The sequence below is a fragment of the Balaenoptera borealis genome (genome assembly GCF_965194805.1).
Source record: "Balaenoptera borealis genome assembly, chromosome: 7".
Taxonomy (NCBI): domain Eukaryota; kingdom Metazoa; phylum Chordata; class Mammalia; order Artiodactyla; family Balaenopteridae; genus Balaenoptera; species Balaenoptera borealis.
In genome coordinates, this window is record NC_138864.1 from 70,274,779 (window position 1) to 70,293,314 (window position 18,536).

The 18,536-nt window shown below is 40.8% G+C and overlaps 1 protein-coding gene across 1 annotated transcript in view; it reads left to right on the forward strand.

The window, feature by feature from the left end:
* SLC25A13 (solute carrier family 25 member 13) overlaps positions 1–18,536 on the forward strand; it is a 209,976-nt gene that overhangs the window by 114,284 nt on the left and 77,156 nt on the right.

An 18,536-nucleotide genomic window follows, 5' to 3' on the forward strand; every position in this document is an offset into this window, starting at 1 on the left:
CCACTGATGATACTAACAGAAGGCTAGTAACAAAATATGATCACAGTTTAGTTTTCCTCCTGAAGCATAATTTTAAGACTGTTGATTCGGATATTGTTTAGTCACTAGAGATCAATATCTAGATAATGTATAGGTCTATGTGATAAACCACTCTTTCAGATTTTTATGCGTTTGTTTTGTTTCTCTAACAATTTTATTTTATTAAATATAATATTTTAAAGACTTGTTTAAGGGAATTAGTTTGCTGTGTGTAAGTCGTGGGTCTTGAGGAAAATTTGCCAAGGAAACCATCTTTTTCTTCTTTTTTTTAAAAATTGAAATGTAGTTGATATACAATATTATGTTAGTTTTAGGTGTACTCTATAGTGGTTTGACATTTGCATACATTCTGACATGTTCACCATGATAAGTCTGGTAACCATCTGTCCCCATACAAAGTTATTACAATATTGACCGTATTCCTAATGTTGTGTATGACATCCTCGTGGCTTCTTTGTTTGTTTGTTTGTTTTTTTAATGTCTGAAACATTTATATTAACATATTTCCATACATATTTCCATACAAATACAAATATAAGATTTTTAGAAATTTCATGTAATGTCTGAAACATTTATATTAACATATTTCCATACAAATAACCCAATGAAAGTTTAGTATTAGTTGTTTTGTTTGTTTTTTTATACTGCAGGTTCTTATTAGGCATCAATTTTATACACATCAGTGTATACATGTCAATCCCAATCGCCCAATTCAGCACACCACCATCCCCACCTCACCGCAGTTTTCCCCCCTTGGTGTCCATATGTCCATTCTCTACATCTGTGTCTCAACTTCTGCCCTGCAAACTGGCTCATCTGTACCATTTTTCTAGGTTCCACATACATGCATTAATATACGATATTTGTTTTTCTCTTTCTGACTTACTTCACTCTGTATGACAGTCTCTAGATCCATCCACGTCTCAACAAATGACTCAATTTCGTTCCTTTTTATGGCTGAGTAATATTCCATTGTATATATGTACCACAACTTCTTTATCCATTCGTCTGTTGATGGGCATTTAGGTTGCTTCCATGACCTGGCTATTGTAAATAGTGCTGCAATGAACATTCGGGTGCATGTGTCTTTTTGAATTACGGTTTTCTCTGGGTATATGCCCAGTAGTGGGATTGCTGGGTCATATGGTAATTCTATTTTTAGTTTTTTAAGGAACCTCCATATTGTTCTCCATAGTGGCTGTATCAATTTACATTCCCACCAACAGTGCAAGAGGTTTCCCTTTTCTCCACACCCTCTCCAGCATTTGTTGTTTGTAGATTTTCTGATGATGCCCATTCTAACAGGAGTGAGGTGATACCTCATTGTAGTTTTGATTTGCATTTCTCTAATAATTAGTGATGTTGAGCATCTTTTCATGTGCTTCGTGGCCGTCTGTATGTCTTCTTTGGAGAAATGTCTATTTAGGTCTTCTGCCCATTTTTGGATTGGGGTGTTTGTTTCTTTGATATTGAGCTGAATGAGCTGTTTATATATTTTGGAGATTAATCCTTTGTCCGTTGATTCATTTGCAAATATTTTCTCCCATTCTGAGTGTTGTCTTTTCGTCTTGTTTATGGTTTCCTTTGCTGTGCAAAAGCTTTGAAGTTTCATTAGGTCCCACTTGTTTATTTTTGTTTTTATTTCCATTACTCTAGGAGGTGGATCAAAAAAGATCTTGCTGTCATTTATGTCAAAGAGTGTTCTTCCTATGTTTTCCTCTAAGAGTTTTATAGTGTCCGGTCTTATATTTAGGTCTCTAATCCATTTTGAGTTTATTTTTGTGTATGGTGTTAGGGAATATTCTAATTTCATTCTTTTACATGTACCTGTCCAGTTTTCCCAGCACCACTTATTGAAGAGACTGTCTTTTCTCCATTGTATATCTTTGCCTCCTTTGTCATAGATTAGTTGACCATAGGTGTGTGGGTTAATCTCTGGGCTTTCTATCTTGTTCCATTGATCTATATTTCTGTTTTTGTGCCAGTACCATATTGTCTTGATTACTGTAGCTTTGTAGTACAGTCTGAAGTCAGGGAGTCTGATTCCTCCAGCTCCATTTTTTTGCCTCAAGACTGCTTTGGCTATTCGGGGTCTTTTGTGTCTCCATACAAATTTTAAGATGATTTGCTCTAGCTCTGTAAAAAATGCCATTGGTAATTTGATAGGGATTGCATTGAATCTGTAGATTGCTTTGGGTAGTATACTCATTTTCACAATGTTGATTCTTCCAATCCAAGAACATGGTATATCTCTCCATCTGTTGGTATCATCTTTAATTTCTTTCATCAGTGTCTTATAGTTTTCTGCATACAGGTCTTTTGTCTCCCTAGGTAGGTTTATTCCTAGGTATTTTATTCTTTTTGTTGCAGTGGTAAATGGGAGTGTTTCCATAATTTCTCTTTCAGATTTTTCATCATTAGTGTATAGGAATGCAAGAGATTTCTGTGCATTAATTTTGTATCCTGCAACTTTACCATATTCATTAATTAGCTCTAGCAGTTTTCTGGTGGCAGTTTTAGGATTCTCTATGTATAGTATCATGTCATCCGCAAACAGTGACAGTTTTACTTCTTCTTTTCCAATTTGTATTCCTTTTATTTCTTTTTCTTCTCTGATTGCCGTGGCTAGGACTTCCAGAACTATGTTGAATAATAGTGGTGAGAGTGGACATCCTTGTCTCGTTCCTGATCTTAGAGGAAATGCTTTCAGTTTTTCACCATTGAGAATGATGTTGGCTGTGGGTTTGTCATATATGGCCTTTATTATGTTGAGGTAGGTTCCCTCTATGCCCACTTTCTGGAGAGTTTTTATCAGAAATGGGTGTTGAATTTTGTCAAAAGCTTTTTCTGCATCTATTGAGATGATCATATGGTTTTTATTCTTCAATTTGTTAATATGGTGTATCACATTGATTGATTTGCGTATATTGAAGAATCCTTGCATCCCTGGGATAAATCCCACTTGTTCGTGGTGTATGATCCTTTTAATGTGTTGTTGGATTCTGTTTGCTAGTATTTTGTTGAGGATTTTTGCATCTATATTCATCAGTGATATTGGTCTGTAATATCCTTTTTTTGTAGTATCTTTGTCTGCTTTTGGTATCAGGGTGATGGTGGCCTCATAGAATGAGTTTGGGAGTGTTCCTTCCTCTGCAATTTTTGGGAAGAGTTTGAGAAGGATGGGTGTTAGCTCTTCTCTAAACGTTTGATAGAATTCACCTGTGAAGCCATCTGGTCCTGGACTTTTGTTTGTTGGAAGATTTTTAATCACAGTTTCAATTTCATTACTTGTGATTGGTCTGTTCATATTTTCTGTTTCTTCCTGATTCAGTCTTGGAAGGTTATACCTTTCTAGGAATTTGTCCATTTCTTCCAGGTTGTCCATTTTATTGGCATAGAGTTGCTTGTAGTAGTCTCTTAGGATGCTTTGTATTTCTGCGGTGTCTGTTGTAACTTCTCCTTTTTCATTTCTGATTTTATTGATTTGAGTCCTCTCCCTCTTTTTCTGGCTAATGGCTTATCAATTTTGTTTATCTTCTCAAAGAACCAACTTTTAGTTTTATTGATCTTTGCTATTGTTTTCTTTGTTTCTATTTCATTTATTTCTGCTCTGATCTTTATGATTTCTTTCCTTCTGCTGACTTTGGGTTTTGTTTGTTCTTCTTTCTCTAGTTTCTTTAGGTGTAAGGTTAGATTGTTTACTTGAGAATTTTCTTGTTTCTTTAGGTAGGCTTGTATAGCTATAAACTTCCCTCTTAGAACCGCTTTTGCTGCATCCCATAGGTTTTGGGTCATCATGTTTTCATTATCATTTGTCTCTAGGTATTTTTTGTTTTCCTCTTTGATTTCTTCAGTGATCTCTTGGTTATTTAGTAACGTATTGTTTAGCCTCCATGTGTTTGTCTTTTTTACATTTTTTTCCCTGTAATTCATTTCTAATCTCATAGCGTTGTGGTCAGAAAAGATGCTTGATATGATTTCAATTTTCTTAAATTTACTGAGGCTTGATTTGTGACCCAAGATGTGATCTATCCTGGAGAATGTTCCGTGCGCACTTGAGAAGAATGTGTAATCTGCTGTTTTTGGATGGAATGTCCTATATATATCAATTAAATCTATCTTGTCTATTGTGTCATTTAAAGCTTCTGTTTCCTTATTTATTTTCATTTTGGATGATCTGTCCATTGGTGTAAGTGAGGTGTTAAAGTCCCCCACTATTATTGTGTTACTGTCGATTTCCTCTTTTATAGCTGTTAGCAGTTGCCTTATGTATTGAGGTGCTCCTATGTTGGGTGCATATATATTTATAATTGTTATATCTTCTTTTTGGATTGATCCCTGGATCATTATGTAGTGTCCTTTCTTGTCTCTTGTAACATTCTTTATTTTAAAGTCTATTTTATCTGATATGAGTATAGCTACTCCAGCTTTCTTTTGATTTCCATGTGCATGGAATATCTTTTTCCATCCCCTCACTTTCAGTCTGTATGTGTCCCTAGGTCTAAAGTGGGTCTCTTGTAGACAGCATATATATGGGTCTTGTTTTTGTATCCATTCAGCCAGTCTATGTCTTTTGGTTGGGGCATTTAATCCATTCACGTTTAAGGTAATTATCGATATGTATGTTCCTATGACCATTTTCTTAATTGTTTTGGGTTTGTTTTTGTAGGTCCTTTTCTTCTCTTGTGTGTCCCACTTAGAGAAGTTCCTTTAGCATTTGTTGTAGAGCTGGTTTGGTGGTGCTGAATTCTCTTAGCTTTTGCTTGTCTGTAAAGCTTTTGATTTCTCCATCAAATCTAAATGAGATCCTTGCTGGGTAGAGTAATCTTGGTTGTAGGTTCTTCCCTTTCATCACTTTAAGTATATCATGCCACTCCCTTCTGGCTTGCAGAGTTTCTGCTGAGAAATCAGCTGTTAACCTTATGGGAGTTCCCTTGTATGTTATTTGTCGTTTTTCCCTTGCTGCTTTCAATAATTTTTCTTTGTCTTTAATTTTTGCCACTTTGATTACTATGTGTCTCGGCATGTTTCTCCTTGGGTTTATTCTGTATGGGACTCTCTGCGCTTCCTGGACTTGGGTGGCTATTTCCTTTCCCATGTTAGGGAAGTTTTCGACTATAATCTCTTCAACTATTTTCTCTGGTCCTTTCTCTCTCTCTTCTCCTTCTGGGACCTCTATAATGCGAATGTTGTTGCGCTTAATGTTGTCCCAGAGGTCTCTTAGGCTGTCTTCATTTCTTTTCATTCTTTTTTCTTTATTCTGTTCCACAGCAGTGAATTCCACCATTCTGTCTTCCAGGTCACTTATCCGTTCTTCTGCCTCAGTTATTCTGCTATTGATTCCTTCTAGTGTAGTTTTCATTTCAGTTATTGTATTGGTCATCTCTGTTTGTTTGTTCTTTAATTCTTCTAGGTCTTTGTTAATCATTTCTTGCATCTTCTCGATCTTTGCCTCCATTCTTATTCAGAGGTCCTGGATCATCTTCACTATCATTATTCTGAATTCTTTTTCTGGAAGGTTGCCTATCTCCACTTCATTTAGTTGTTTTTCTGGGGTTTTTTCTTGTTCCTTCATCTGGTACATAGCCCTCTGCCTTTTCATCTTCTCTATCTTTCTGTAACTGTGGTTTTTGGTCCACAGGCTGCAGGATTGTAGTTTTTCTTGCTTCTGTTGTCTGCCCTCTGGTGGTTGAGGCTATCTAAGAGGCTTGATAGGAGGCTCTGGTGGTGGGTAGAGCTGACTCGGCTTCTTTGTTTTATTACTGTAGGTTTATAGCTCTTAATCTTCTTTGCCTATTTTGGCCCCGCCCTCCCCGATCCGCCTACCCTAAACACCTTCTCTTCTTTGTTGTTAGTAACATCAGCAGTAGGTATCTTGGTGGCCCTGCTTCCTTCATGTGCCTGTGACCTTGCCAGAGTCTTCTGAGGAGTGGTTGGAAGCACAGCTGTGGGGCGGCGGAGGTGGAGGGTACAGGGGCACACGTGCACCGTGCCGTGTGCTCTTCACTCAGCATTTTGTGGTCTCCATTCGTAGGCACAGTGTATGTAATAGGTTGACTTTAATAGGTGCTTCTCTTTTTGACTTTCACTGGTATCATTATGATATCTAAAATTTGTCACGCTTTGTAGTTTGCTTTTATTTTCCCAGTCTTTGAAAACTTAAAAAACAAGATGTCTTAAACATGCCTTTGTATTTATTTTAAAATGTGTTAATGTCTATGAATTCCCATTTGCAGTTCTATATAAACATAAACCTGCTTAAATAACTCAGGTGAAGAATGGAATGTGAGTTGTTAGGTTTGTGCTGTTGTTTATACAAGACATCACGCGCAGTAGGAGGTGGTATTCATTTTGATGAGGAATAATTACAATAATGCTATTGAGACAAATGCCTCCAATTGACTTTATGGAACACAGCCTAATTAACTTTTAGTCTTAATGGGATGTTAGCAGTAGTAAGGATGATCGGGTTTCCCTTTAGGCAAATATCAATTATGCCGAATTGAGTCAGCTGTAATCCACTCAGCTGCTTCTAGGCCTTCCTCAAGATATGGACAAGCCAGAGGCAAAGATGAGATGACTCAGGGATTACTGATTAGGTTTCCAGCGCTGCAGCTTGTGGGACATTCACTTGTATTGGACTCTGTTCTATACTGGTGAATACACTCATCCCTCAGTGTCCTACGTGGGACGATTTTGACTTTGTAGCCAGAATGCAAATGCTAAACTTTTACTAGATTAAAATGGTCTTGGTAGGTAATTAGGGCTTTGCTGTTGTGTCCCACTCCAGGCCCAGATATAAAGGAATTAATGGATGTATCATGGTAGACTTGCTATGAATGCCGATGAAATGCCAGTTTTGGTGTCTACTGTTGGGTCACTGTCCCACTGCCCCCATTCAAATGCTTCCTTTGCTTCCTTTGAAGTCTTTTCTGAATGAAGGTAGAGCCTCAGACCTCAACTTCAAATACTTTGTTCTTTGGGGCTCTTTTCTGGATGCAGGGACCTTCTTAAAGATGTAAGTAAACGTAATCTCCTATGTTTGGGGCTCTTGCTTTATCAAGCATGTGCCTGCCTTTCTGCTGTGGGGCAGGGCTCAGAAACACAGGCACCAGCTCCCTGTCTGGCGCCAAGTTCGTGAAAGAACTGCCACCGTGCATGCCACTTGCCTGTCACCTGAGGATGAAGAGGAGCAGCCAGCCGTAGGGTCAACTTCACGGTGCTTGTGACCTCAAGGAGCCTGTTGTCGAAAACACCGGTCAGTCCCACTGAAGGGCCTAGAAGGTATCAGCCTCACACTCTTGTGTGCTTATGTATGTGCACGTGTTTGTACCTGGTGAGCAGTGCAATTCTCTGCAAGGTCAGTTTTTTTCCCCTTCATTTAAAAAATATTTTATTTTATTTTATTTTTAATTAATTATTTATTTATTTATTTGGCTGTGTTGGGTCTTTGTGGCTGCGCACAGGATTTTCTCTAGTTGCAGTGAGGGGGGCTACTTTTCGTCGCAGCGTGCGGGCTTCTCATTGCGGTGGCTTCTCTTGCTGCGGAGCACGGGCTCTAGGCACGCGGGCTTCAGTAGTTGCAGCACACGGGCTCAGTAGTTGTGGCTCGTGGGCTCTAGAGCGCAGGCTTCAGCAGTTGTGGCGCACCGGCTTAGTTGCTCCGCGGCACGTGGGATCTTCCCGGACCAGGGATTGAACCCGTGTCCCCTGCATTGGCAGGCGGATTCTTAACCACTGCGCCACCAGGGAAATCCTAAAAAATATTTTACTATACGGAAGCTGGTGTGAGTTTGTTATAAGCCACCATGTGGCTGTGAGGACTCCACATGTTCACATGTTCGTCTGGGTACTGTCTGAGGTGGTTGGTGCCGGTCGTGGGCATCGATTGAATGCTGAGCTGGAATGTTGTTTTCTGTGCTTTGGTTATAAAATTCATAAAGTGGTGAATCAGTTTGATATACTTTGAGCTAATTTGCCTTGTTTGTACTTTGTATCTAAATGATAGTGTTGAAGCAAGTAGCAGGGATGCAAAGCCTCCCTTCTAGAGTTTTGGTAGGGAAGGATTTCAGAAGGGAGTGGAGCCACAGTCCTGTTTCCCCCGTCCTTAATACTGTTGCATCCACTGCTGCTATCTTTTTTGTGTCGGGTTCTATCATCTCCACTTAACTGCATGAGCGATGGTGTGTACATGTGAATGTGAATGTAGTTTTATATCTTGCAGTGTATGTGTGTGTATTTTAAAATAGTCTATAAGCCTTTCCAACATATCTGTACTCTCAGCTCTTAGGACAAAGCTCTCATTTTATGGTTACTAGTTGAAAAATGGATTTTAATGTACTGAAAACAGTATATTTAGAAAGCAGTTCTGAGAAATTTTCCTATTCTATACCTGATGGAACTCCTGTTCATAAATGATATTAACATAGAACTCTCTACCCTGTCTTGAAGTATTTTTGTGATTGTTACTCGCATGAGGCAAGCCACCCAGTTCATCAAATGTTTGCTGAGGATGCAGGATTTGTCGAGAGGGCTTGTGCAAAAGGCTCAGAGGTGCAGAGGTAGCAACTTTTGAAATACTTAAAATGTACAAGTCTGGGCGGGTGTTCCTATGTTTAGTCGCCTGACAGCTCAAAAGGCACAACTGCAAACAGATATAAAATGTATACCCTATGAGGATGCTCTTTTATAACAAAAATCCTTAAGCGTTTGTAGCATAAACCCTTATGGCAGGTGTAAACCCGAAACCAACATTCAAAGTGTGGTTAGAGCAGCTGTCCAAAGTACAAAATTAAAGGGCCAGATACTACTATAAGGTCTAGTTAACAGACCCATTTTACAGATGAAGAGTCTGAGGCCTTTTACTTTAGAGTCTCTTAGCAGTATCTCATTTGTGATTTTGATTTCCACTTCCCTAATGACTGATGATGTTGAGCATCTTTTCATGTGCTTGTTGCCACTTGTATGTTTTCTTTGGAGATGTGTCTGTTCAAATCCATTACCTTTTTCTTATTGGATGGGAGTCGTAGGCAATTGTGAGCACAGAGTGAAAGAAAGGCCTCTTAAGTTTTTCTGCCAAATTATTCTGTAGAGTCGGTACTGACTCTCAAAAAAAGAAGTAATAATAGCAATGACCTTTATAATTTACAAAGTAGTTTTAAATATCCTGTTTCTGATGCTAGCATCCCCCAATACCCTGAGAGGTAATTATAATTATTCCCTATTATATACAAAAGAATAAACAGACTCTAGGGTAAAATTTTGCATTTACAGGTAATTTTATGGGGAAATGCTCATGGCTTTCAATAGGGTCCCAAAGGAGTACCCCAAAAGAGTACAGACCCTCTGTTCTAGAGCTTAACTTCTTCCATAAGATCACAGACATGTGAGGGATTAAAAAATATGATGCCATTACCACTATACTCCACTATATTGTCTCCAGGGCTATGGCTATGAAGTTAGTTTCTGTTCCTGGAAAGGGCCATGTTTCTGAATGGGGATGTACAGTCATGCATTGCTGGACATTTAGCATTCCTGATCCCTGCCATTAATTGCCAGATATGAGTATAAAAAAGCTGTAGTAGGGGTACGTGTTACGGTTGTTTCCAGTTACTTTTTTTTTTTTTTTTTGGCCACACTGCCCGGCTTGCAGGATCTTAGTTCCCTGACCGGGGATCCAATCCAGACCCTGGCAGTGAAAGCGTGGAGTCCTAACCACTGGACCTCCAGGGAATTCCCCTCCAGTTACTTCTTGATAATGGTTTATAATCATGGGTATATATTTCACATATAATTATTACAGTTTAAAAATCATCTACACATAGGAGTTTCTAACGGCTCTGGTCTCAGGATAGAAAAGTCTCAGATTACTACCCAATGCGATACGCTTGTTAACTAGAAAACTGTTGCTGTTAACTACCTCTCCTGTAGCATTTTCCAGCTTAGAAAGTGCTTTGGCTTGTGTTGGTCTTTACTTGCCTTAGGTGTTAAGCAGTTGCTGTTGTTTCTATATGAAAGATGAGCACGTAGAAGCTTGGAGGAGTTTTTGTCCAAGATGAGACAGGTGGAACAGAAGTTGGTTTTAATTTTCCTAAATCTCTAGCAGTGTTTTCAAATTTTGTGTAAAATCTTTCTGAAGTGATTATTTTAAAAGGCGGTGCCCTGGGCCTCTGTCCCCACCAAGGGTCTGATTCAGTAGGTCTGGATAGGGCCTAAGAGATTGCCTTTCAGACAAGCATCCTGAATTGTGATGTTCCAAATGATCCGAGGGCCACACATTGAGAAACATTGGTCTAGATGACAAAACCCTGACTGTTTAAAAGCACAGAATCTGGTGTTCAGGTCTCATCCTAAGGCTGATGGGGAGCTAGGAGAGGCAAACATGATCAGATTGGTGTTTCAGAAGGACTGCTCTGGCTGTTGTGTGGACAGTCAAATGGAGAAGGATCTGACTGGGAGAGGGAGACCATCTGGCCATTTTCCAATCCAAGAGAGAAATGACTGTGGCCTGGGTTGGATGGTGATGGTGATGAACTGAAGAAAATGGGTTCAAGAAAAGTTCAAGAGATGGGCCTGACCAGGCTTGGTGATCTGTTAGGATGGGACAGTAAAGGATATGCAGTACTCATGGTTCACTCCTGGATTTTAGGCTTGGGCAAGTGGGAGGATGGTGGTGATTTACCGAGATCGGGAGCACAGGGGGATGGGATGGAGGACATGTTGGTGAAGGCCTGTGAGGAGTGCTTTGCATGTAATCGCCATTGACGTGTGTGGCTGGGTTGTTTCCACCTCATCACCTCAGTTCCTTGGGGTTAGGATCCCATAGGAGCCCTACCTATGGCCCCACAGACTTGAGCCTTTCCAAGAAAATTCTCTTCATTTCATGGAGCCAGGAAATTTCTTCTGTTTCCAGAGGCCTTCCTCCTATTACTGTAGGAAGAAGAGTCATGCAGAAATCAGCAGTGCTGTAAACTGGTGGCGAGGCCAGATTTTGAAGGTGGGATTCCTTTAGTTAGCCAAGAAATGGGATAGCTGGCTTGGGAGGGAGTGGGGCTAAAAATCCTCTCTAATATCTTCTCATCAAATAGAGTTTAAGAGTGAAGTTGCCTGACCCAACAGAAAGCCCTCATCACAAGGGTGTGAGTGTTTTACCATATCTTTATTCAGGTCCTCCTTTTGTCAGGAGATGGATGGTGAGACCCAGAGAGGTGAATCATAGTTGGTAGAGCTAGGAGTAGAACCTGGGACTCAGAGCTGTGTCTGGTGTCCCGACCAGCCATTCATATTTGTTAGGACCCTTGTCATCAGATCACGTGAGCCCCAAGATAGCCCTGTTGGATGCCAAAGCATATTCATGCAAATAAGGCAACTGAACAGTTTTGGTTCTTTTTGTTAAATCAAACCAACCAGTATTTTGGCTTATGGGTCAACATGGCATACAGACCAACCCAAGTCTTTTGTGTGAAATGGACATTTTGGTTTTCAGGTTCTGTGCCCTAGAGAGCAGAGTTCTGGAAGTCAGCAGCCCCAGGTGCTGGTGGTTACCACGTGTCCCTCTGGAGGCCAGAGATTTGCTGCTCCTAGTCAGCTGTTCTGAGTCATAGGGTTGCGACTATGTATGTCAAGGTATCCTGGTTTAAGGCAAAACTTTCAGCACAAAAGGCTGTGTTGTTAAAAAAGAAATTGTTCCCCCTGCCAGCCCAACATCACCACCAAACAAAAGAAAACATAACCTTCAACCATGGCAACATCAAATTCTCAAGCTTTGGAGTTGAAAGAGCATTTCAGGTGTTAACAAAAAACAATCCTTTGTAGTAGAACTTGCTGAAGCCACAATTGTTTAAACAGGTCAGTGGACCACTAACAAAGTCCTTACTTAGGATTGAGTAACCCAAGCCATTTGTGCCCCCCCACCTGGGTCCCCCAACTTGCCATCTGTATTAGTTCAAATATCTAGACCCTGGATCTTTAGTATCCAGAGACCATGATTATATTTGCATTCTTAACATGGGCGTGATTTTTATGTTGATTTTAAGTTGGACCAGATGGGGTCTGTGATACAGCTTTGGTACTGCTTCATAAATACAGCACCACTTGATGTTCCAAAATGAAATAATGAGTAAAGGTAGCTAATGTTGTTTTGCCCTCAGCTTCTCCAAGAGATGAGATTGTGTTTTGTGTCCAAATGGAAACCACTGCTAGTTTGGCGCCGAGTGACCAGAGATGGGGGAATAGCCTGGTCACTTGGAGAATTAGACGCAGGATTCATTTCATTCTCACTGCACTTTCTGCTCTCTGGGCAAAGGAAATCAGAATTCATTGTGCTGTTGTGTCCGTGGTGTTCATCAGCTTGCTGTTTTGTTGAGTAGCCTGTTGTGCAGGCTTTTACAGTAACATCCTGGTAAAAATGAACACACCATATAGCTGTTACCCACTGTGAAGTTTAATGTTGAATCAGAAGAGCAAGGAAATTGAGATGGAAAAACTCTGTACTTGGTTGTTGCCAAGGTGTTGCTGTGTGTGTAGTGTTACTAAAGACCCTTTTAATTAGAGACCCCACCCAGTGAATTGGGGATGAAATTTCACGCTGAACTCTGGAAGTCTGACTGCATAGGCTGAATGTGGGGAGCACAGAAAAATGTTGAGAATGGGAACTACTTATCTCTCTACCTATTCCATTGCCAAGTTCCGTTTTTCACTCAGTTTAAAAATATGTGGATCTTTTTTTTTTTTTTGGGGGGGGGGGATCTTTATTTTAACTAGAATTTTTTCCTCCAAATTAGCATAGGATTATGAAAATGATACTTATATATTAAATAGTAGAGGTCCTGATACTTGATGTAACATAGAATTTATTTGAAATAGGGCTAAATATAATACCATATTTTATAAGCAAACCTTCTTTATACATTTTTATTCCTCATTTTCTTAATTACCTGCATTTTCCCCAGAATTCTTCTACCACCACCCCTAAAATGGAATTCTTTTATATCTTTGTTGATAACCCGTTGTTATTAAAGTTTTAGATATATATTTTTTAATTTCAAAACTGTACAAAACACAAAAATGCAAAGTAGTCGGGTGTTTTTTGGTGTTCTTGGCTTTATAATATAAGTCTAATATAAATCATCTGGATCTGCTGCTTGTTTTGAGGGTCTATTGGTTTTTTTTTTTTTTTTTTTGGTTCCTGATAAATTGTTTTCAGGTTGAAGCACAAACTTGCACGTCTGAATAGAGGTGGAGAGAATTTTTGCATTCAAAATATACTCACTTGGAAATTGGAGATTATTAAGGAAATGACAGGCCTGGAACTCTTAGAAGCATGAATGTTAAACCAAAAGTGGTGTAACCCCTATATATGTGTATTTCTGTACAGCTAGCAATTCCGAAGAGTTTGATTTTTTTTTTCCCCTCCTGCAGCATTCTGAATGGGTGTGTTAAAGTAGTTGGAAACTGCTACAGTAGAAGCCTAGTCCATTAATCATCACGTACCGGAATAGAGGGAACAGAAAACAGTTCACTGGCAAATGTAGAGAGAAACTGGGCCTCCTTTCACGTGCTGGAGCAGGACTTCCTTAGAGGTGGCCGTCCAGCTCCTTGCTCTGCGAACTTCTGGCCTTAGGTGAAGGAGGGCCCTTTCTCTTTACAGTCCTTCCTGGCTCCATCAGCAGCGTTTAGGAAGCGCCCTGTGGCCTGTTACTGATAAGAGCTCTCTCGGGAGAGCCATGCCTTCATCCCAGCTCTCTGGGTTTTCCACAGGGTCTCAGGCCGTCGATTTTATTGTCTCTACTCACTTATTTAGGTATTGCTTCCATTTTTGTCATCTGCCTGCTCTTTCTATGCATTGTAAGATGATCTCATCCATTTTTACAACTTTTTTTTTTTTTTTCCTTCTGGTTTTTGGTAGGCCTTCCCCTAAAAGGAACGGGCAGCCCATGTAGGATAAGGATATGGCTCTGAAGCCAGACCGCCTGGCTGCATATCCAGTTTCATCCTTAGCGTCACGCGACCCTCAGCTGCTCTTTACCTAATTTTTCCATCTACAAAATGGAGGTGGTGGGTAATTCCACCTCATAAGGTTATTGAAAGATGAAGCAGGAAAATGCCGCTGTCCCTGGAGCATAGCCTGCGCTCAACAACAGTAAATGTTAGCCTTTTAGGGGTTTTTTTCCCCCCTAAAATCCTGTTGTCTGCATTTCTCAGATTTACATTTCGACCTGTGCCTCTGGCTTTCTTTTGTTTGTAGCTGGAGGCAAAGCTCATCTCACTCCAAGTTTCTCCCCGTGGTCAACTAACTACCTCATCTCTTTCCCCTTAAGTATTTTCTTTTGTGGTAGATTCTCCTATCTCTCCATCATCCAAGGTGAGAATTCTTTAAGAAACTCTTGTTCCATTTTTATATATCAATCACCACCCAAACTTTTCTTAAAATCTCTTTTCCAGTTATCTGTCCAGATCACTTATTATCCCCTTACTTATGGTTTTACCCAAGGCAGCATAAGTTAGTTGTTGGAATTCTCAGGTCTGGAATCCGACAGTACTTTGGTAGAGATCTCAGCTCTCCCACCTCCTAGCTGTGTGACGTTGGACCAGTTACGTAACCTCCCTAAGCTTCGGGTGCCTCTGGGAGATGAAGGTGTTACCACTTCACAGGACTGCTGTGAGGCTTGAATGAAGTCCTGTCTTTGAAGTTCTTGGCGGAGCCCCTGGCCTGGAGAAGCGTTCAGGCACTCAGCTGTCACTGGTATCCTCCACCCTAACTGGTCTTCGTCGCTCTGTTCCTGTTGTTGGTTCAGAATGACTTAGCAGAGCCGCTGTTCCTTACTTACTAGGTGATTTTTTTTAAAGACTCCAAGAACTTATATTGGAATGGACTTTAGAGGTTTTTAAACCATTCACCTTGACCAAAATCAAAGCTACTTTTTATTAAGTGCTGGTCACACGTGACGTCTAGTTTTTAACCACCCGGTGCAGTCAGGTGTTGCTGAGGCTCTGAGATATAAACACACTTCCCTATGCCCTCCCAGCTAGGCGTGCCATGACTGATACTTGAGCTCTGCCCATTCCGGTCCCAAACTTCAGATTTGTCATTATAACAGATTGCTTCCACAACCCCCTGTATAAAATGAAATAAAATAAAATATGAAAAGATAAATAAATAAAGTAAAATTCCTTGGCGTATGTTTCTCAGCCAGTAGTTGAACAGGTATTTCCAGTGACTGGGAACCCCCTACTTTGCAAGGTAGCCCATTTCACTGCTGAATAGTCAGGTTAAATACTTCTGTGTTTTGTGCTAAAACCTGATCCCTCTATCTTCTCTCCATTGATTTTTTCTTTAAGAAATACAGAGAACCAGTCTAACTTCTTTTTTAACCTGATAGTCCTTTAAACCTTTAAATGTTTGAATGTAACTATTGCTTCTCCCATTGTTCTCCTCTCCCACGCACGAAGGACGAGTTTATCCATTCTGGTTCATTTCGTTTTGGAAATGAACGGTAACTACCCATGCTCTATATACACCATGCGTACCAAAAGCTCGCCGTCCCAGCTTTACTCCTCTGGACTCAGATCTAGGATGCTTCACCGTCTTGGTAGCCCTGAATAGGGTTAGGTTTTCCTTAAACAGCTGTAGAGGTGCCAGTGGAGAGCTCTGATGTTAAGTCAGTCTGCCATGAGTAGTGAGCCTGGCTATTTGTTTCAAAGGTCATTCATTCTTGAATTAAGTATTTATAGAGAACCTGTGTGTGAGCTCCCCCAGGCCTCCTTATTGGTCTTTCTCCTCCTCAGTCTCTTGAGGGGGAAGGCCCTTTACATTTGGTTTCTCTCCTCCATAGTCTCTGCTATTGTTAGGAGGACAGTCCTGTGTTTGAGAGCGCATCAAAGACTTTTTTGCCTTAATGAAAAAGTTTTGGGAATTTTATTGTTTTCTCGTGAAAATAGGCTACAGAAAAATCTAGAGCATTGGAATACTTTAAAAGCAAATTGACTGTTTATCTTTTCATAGCTATGAAGACTCCTAAGTGTCAAATAAGATTTTTAATCAAATTCCTGACAGCAGCATTATCCAGGCTTCCCGTGCAGTATAGTGAGGTATTAGGAACAAGGTCAGTGCAGCGGGACTGCCTGGGTTTGAATTCCAGCTTTGCTGCTTCCTGTCAGTGAGACGTTCGTTTCCTCAACTGCTACAGTGGGGTTAATAATAGTTTCTACCTCATAGGGTTGCTGTGAGCATTAAATCAGTTTATCACTACAAAGCACTTGAGAACACTGGCAGGTAATGTATGCTTACAAAATGCTGTTATCGTGGCTGTTTTATCATTTGAGGTAATAGTTTTCATTTCCTCACCCAGAAGAAGAAATAGTCATGACATAAACAGATGTTCTTCAGAAGGCAACCCCCATCTTCAGTAAGCTACTTTTAAGTTTGGGGAAACACATAACTGAACGTTTTTACTATACTCTACTATTAGAGAACTACCTGGATCTACCTTGTTTTTCATGGAATTTAGTGTCCCCAGTCTTTAAGAACTGTTGGAAATGTGTTCTCAAGTTGTTCTTTGTTAGGGTTAAAAGTGCTTTCTTGTACCGTGATTGCGGGATTCCCGCTACTGAATGTTTAAGCGAGCACAGAAGTGCGTAGTGAGGCCGTTTGTCCTCATTACAGATGCACCCCCTGTCCTGCCGTGGGAGCATCAACCCCCACTTGGGTGTCTGTTTCCCAGTTAGACATTCTGGGTGGATTGGTCTTAGTGTTCCGGCTTCCTGCTCTCTGAGGAGTTGGAGTGACCAGGGAAACTGATGCTGCTTTTGATATAATGATCTGAGGAGCCCCGAGACTATTTTAGTTATAAACTAGGGGCAGTGGTAAATAACTGAACGCACTTTCTGGTATTGTTGAGAGTAATCTTGGCTTACGATAGCTTTAGCCGTGGGTCTAGCAATTCAAAGAAGACTGTGTTCATTTACTTTCAATTGAATACATACTGTGGTCATTTTTCGCTGCAGGGTGTTTAACAGTTGGTTTCATCCTTCCCTTTAAATTGGAGACACTTGTACAGAGGACCCCTTTTCGTTCAATACATTGTCATTTGTTCACTCAGTTGGTTCTATACAGTACCTGTCACTGAGGATTATGTCCATGGTTTATTGAGTACCTGCTATATCTAAAGCATTCTGCCTGCACCATAAGTAGGATGAAGAGGACACAGTCTCTTTTTCCTGGCAAGGTTGGGGAAAGACAGGAATGTAAATAACTGATTATAATGTAGGATGGAGTCAGACAAGTCTTATAATTGAGGTTCAAGCAGGAGGCCACATGATCAGTTATTTTCAGTTAGGAGGCCTGGTTATATTTACCTAAGTGGTGGCATTTGAGCCACCAAGTGGTAGGATTTCAGGAGCTAGAGCAGGAGGCTATAATCTCTGCTAGGTGGAGGGAAGAGTGTGGACAAAGGCCCGGATGTGTGGAAGGTCTGGCCAGGCTGGGCATGGGGTGCCAGAGACCAGGCTGAGAGTAACTCCTTGTAGGGTCTGGAGAGCCTTGCTTTGGAGATAGATCTTTACGACGAAAGGTTTCAGCTGAGGGTGATTGAAGTCAGGTTTGAGATGCTGAAAGGCAGCTGTCGATGTGTGCAAGGTGGATGCAGAGGTCAGAGAGGAGTGCCAGACTGACAGTTGGGCCCATGGTGACCATTCAGCTGTGGTCTGAGGAGGCCTTGAACCAGTGGTCAGGAGTAAAAAGGAAAAGATGCATTTGAGTGAACTTTCAAAGGTCCAAGTGGCTTAATGTAGTAACTGGTTTACTCTGGGGGAAAGGAAGCTGGAAGAATTGAAAATGACAGGTTTCTAGGGTAAGTGACGGGGAAAACAACATGCTAATAATTAAGCTTTGAACATGGGAGAAGGACCAGGTTTGAGAGCTGGGTGGGAGACGTATAGTAGTGGATTTAGCGAAGTGTAATTTTATGGCCTTTACAAGATACCCCCATGAGTATATTCGCTAAGCAGTTAGAAATTCTGGCGCAGCAGATAGGAGTGAGAGACTTGGATCTGGGAGTCAAGCCTTAAGAGAAATCTTAGAAGAAGACCTAGGGAGGGGAGGTCTTTGCCTAGGAGCGTTGAGTGAGGAGACCTGAGGACAGAGGGCTGACAGGTGCCTCCTATTTAAGGAGCGAGTAGAAGAAGCACTAGAAAGATTAGGGTCCCGGATGAGAGTTCCAGCAGGGCTGGGCTGGATCAGCGCTGGCAGGTGCTATAACCGAGAAGAGGCTTTTGAATCGGATAAGAACTCTGATGCTTATTATTGTTTTGTCTTTAAAAATGTGTTATTGTAGACACTTTCAAGCTCCATAAAAGTAAGGATAAAGGTATGATGACCCACCGTGTTCCCACTATACAGCTTCAATTATTATCAATATTTTATCAGTCTTCCTTTATCCCCCCACCTTTCTGCGGGAGGAGAAGGGAGATAGGATACGTCAAGGCATTTTCAGATTCAT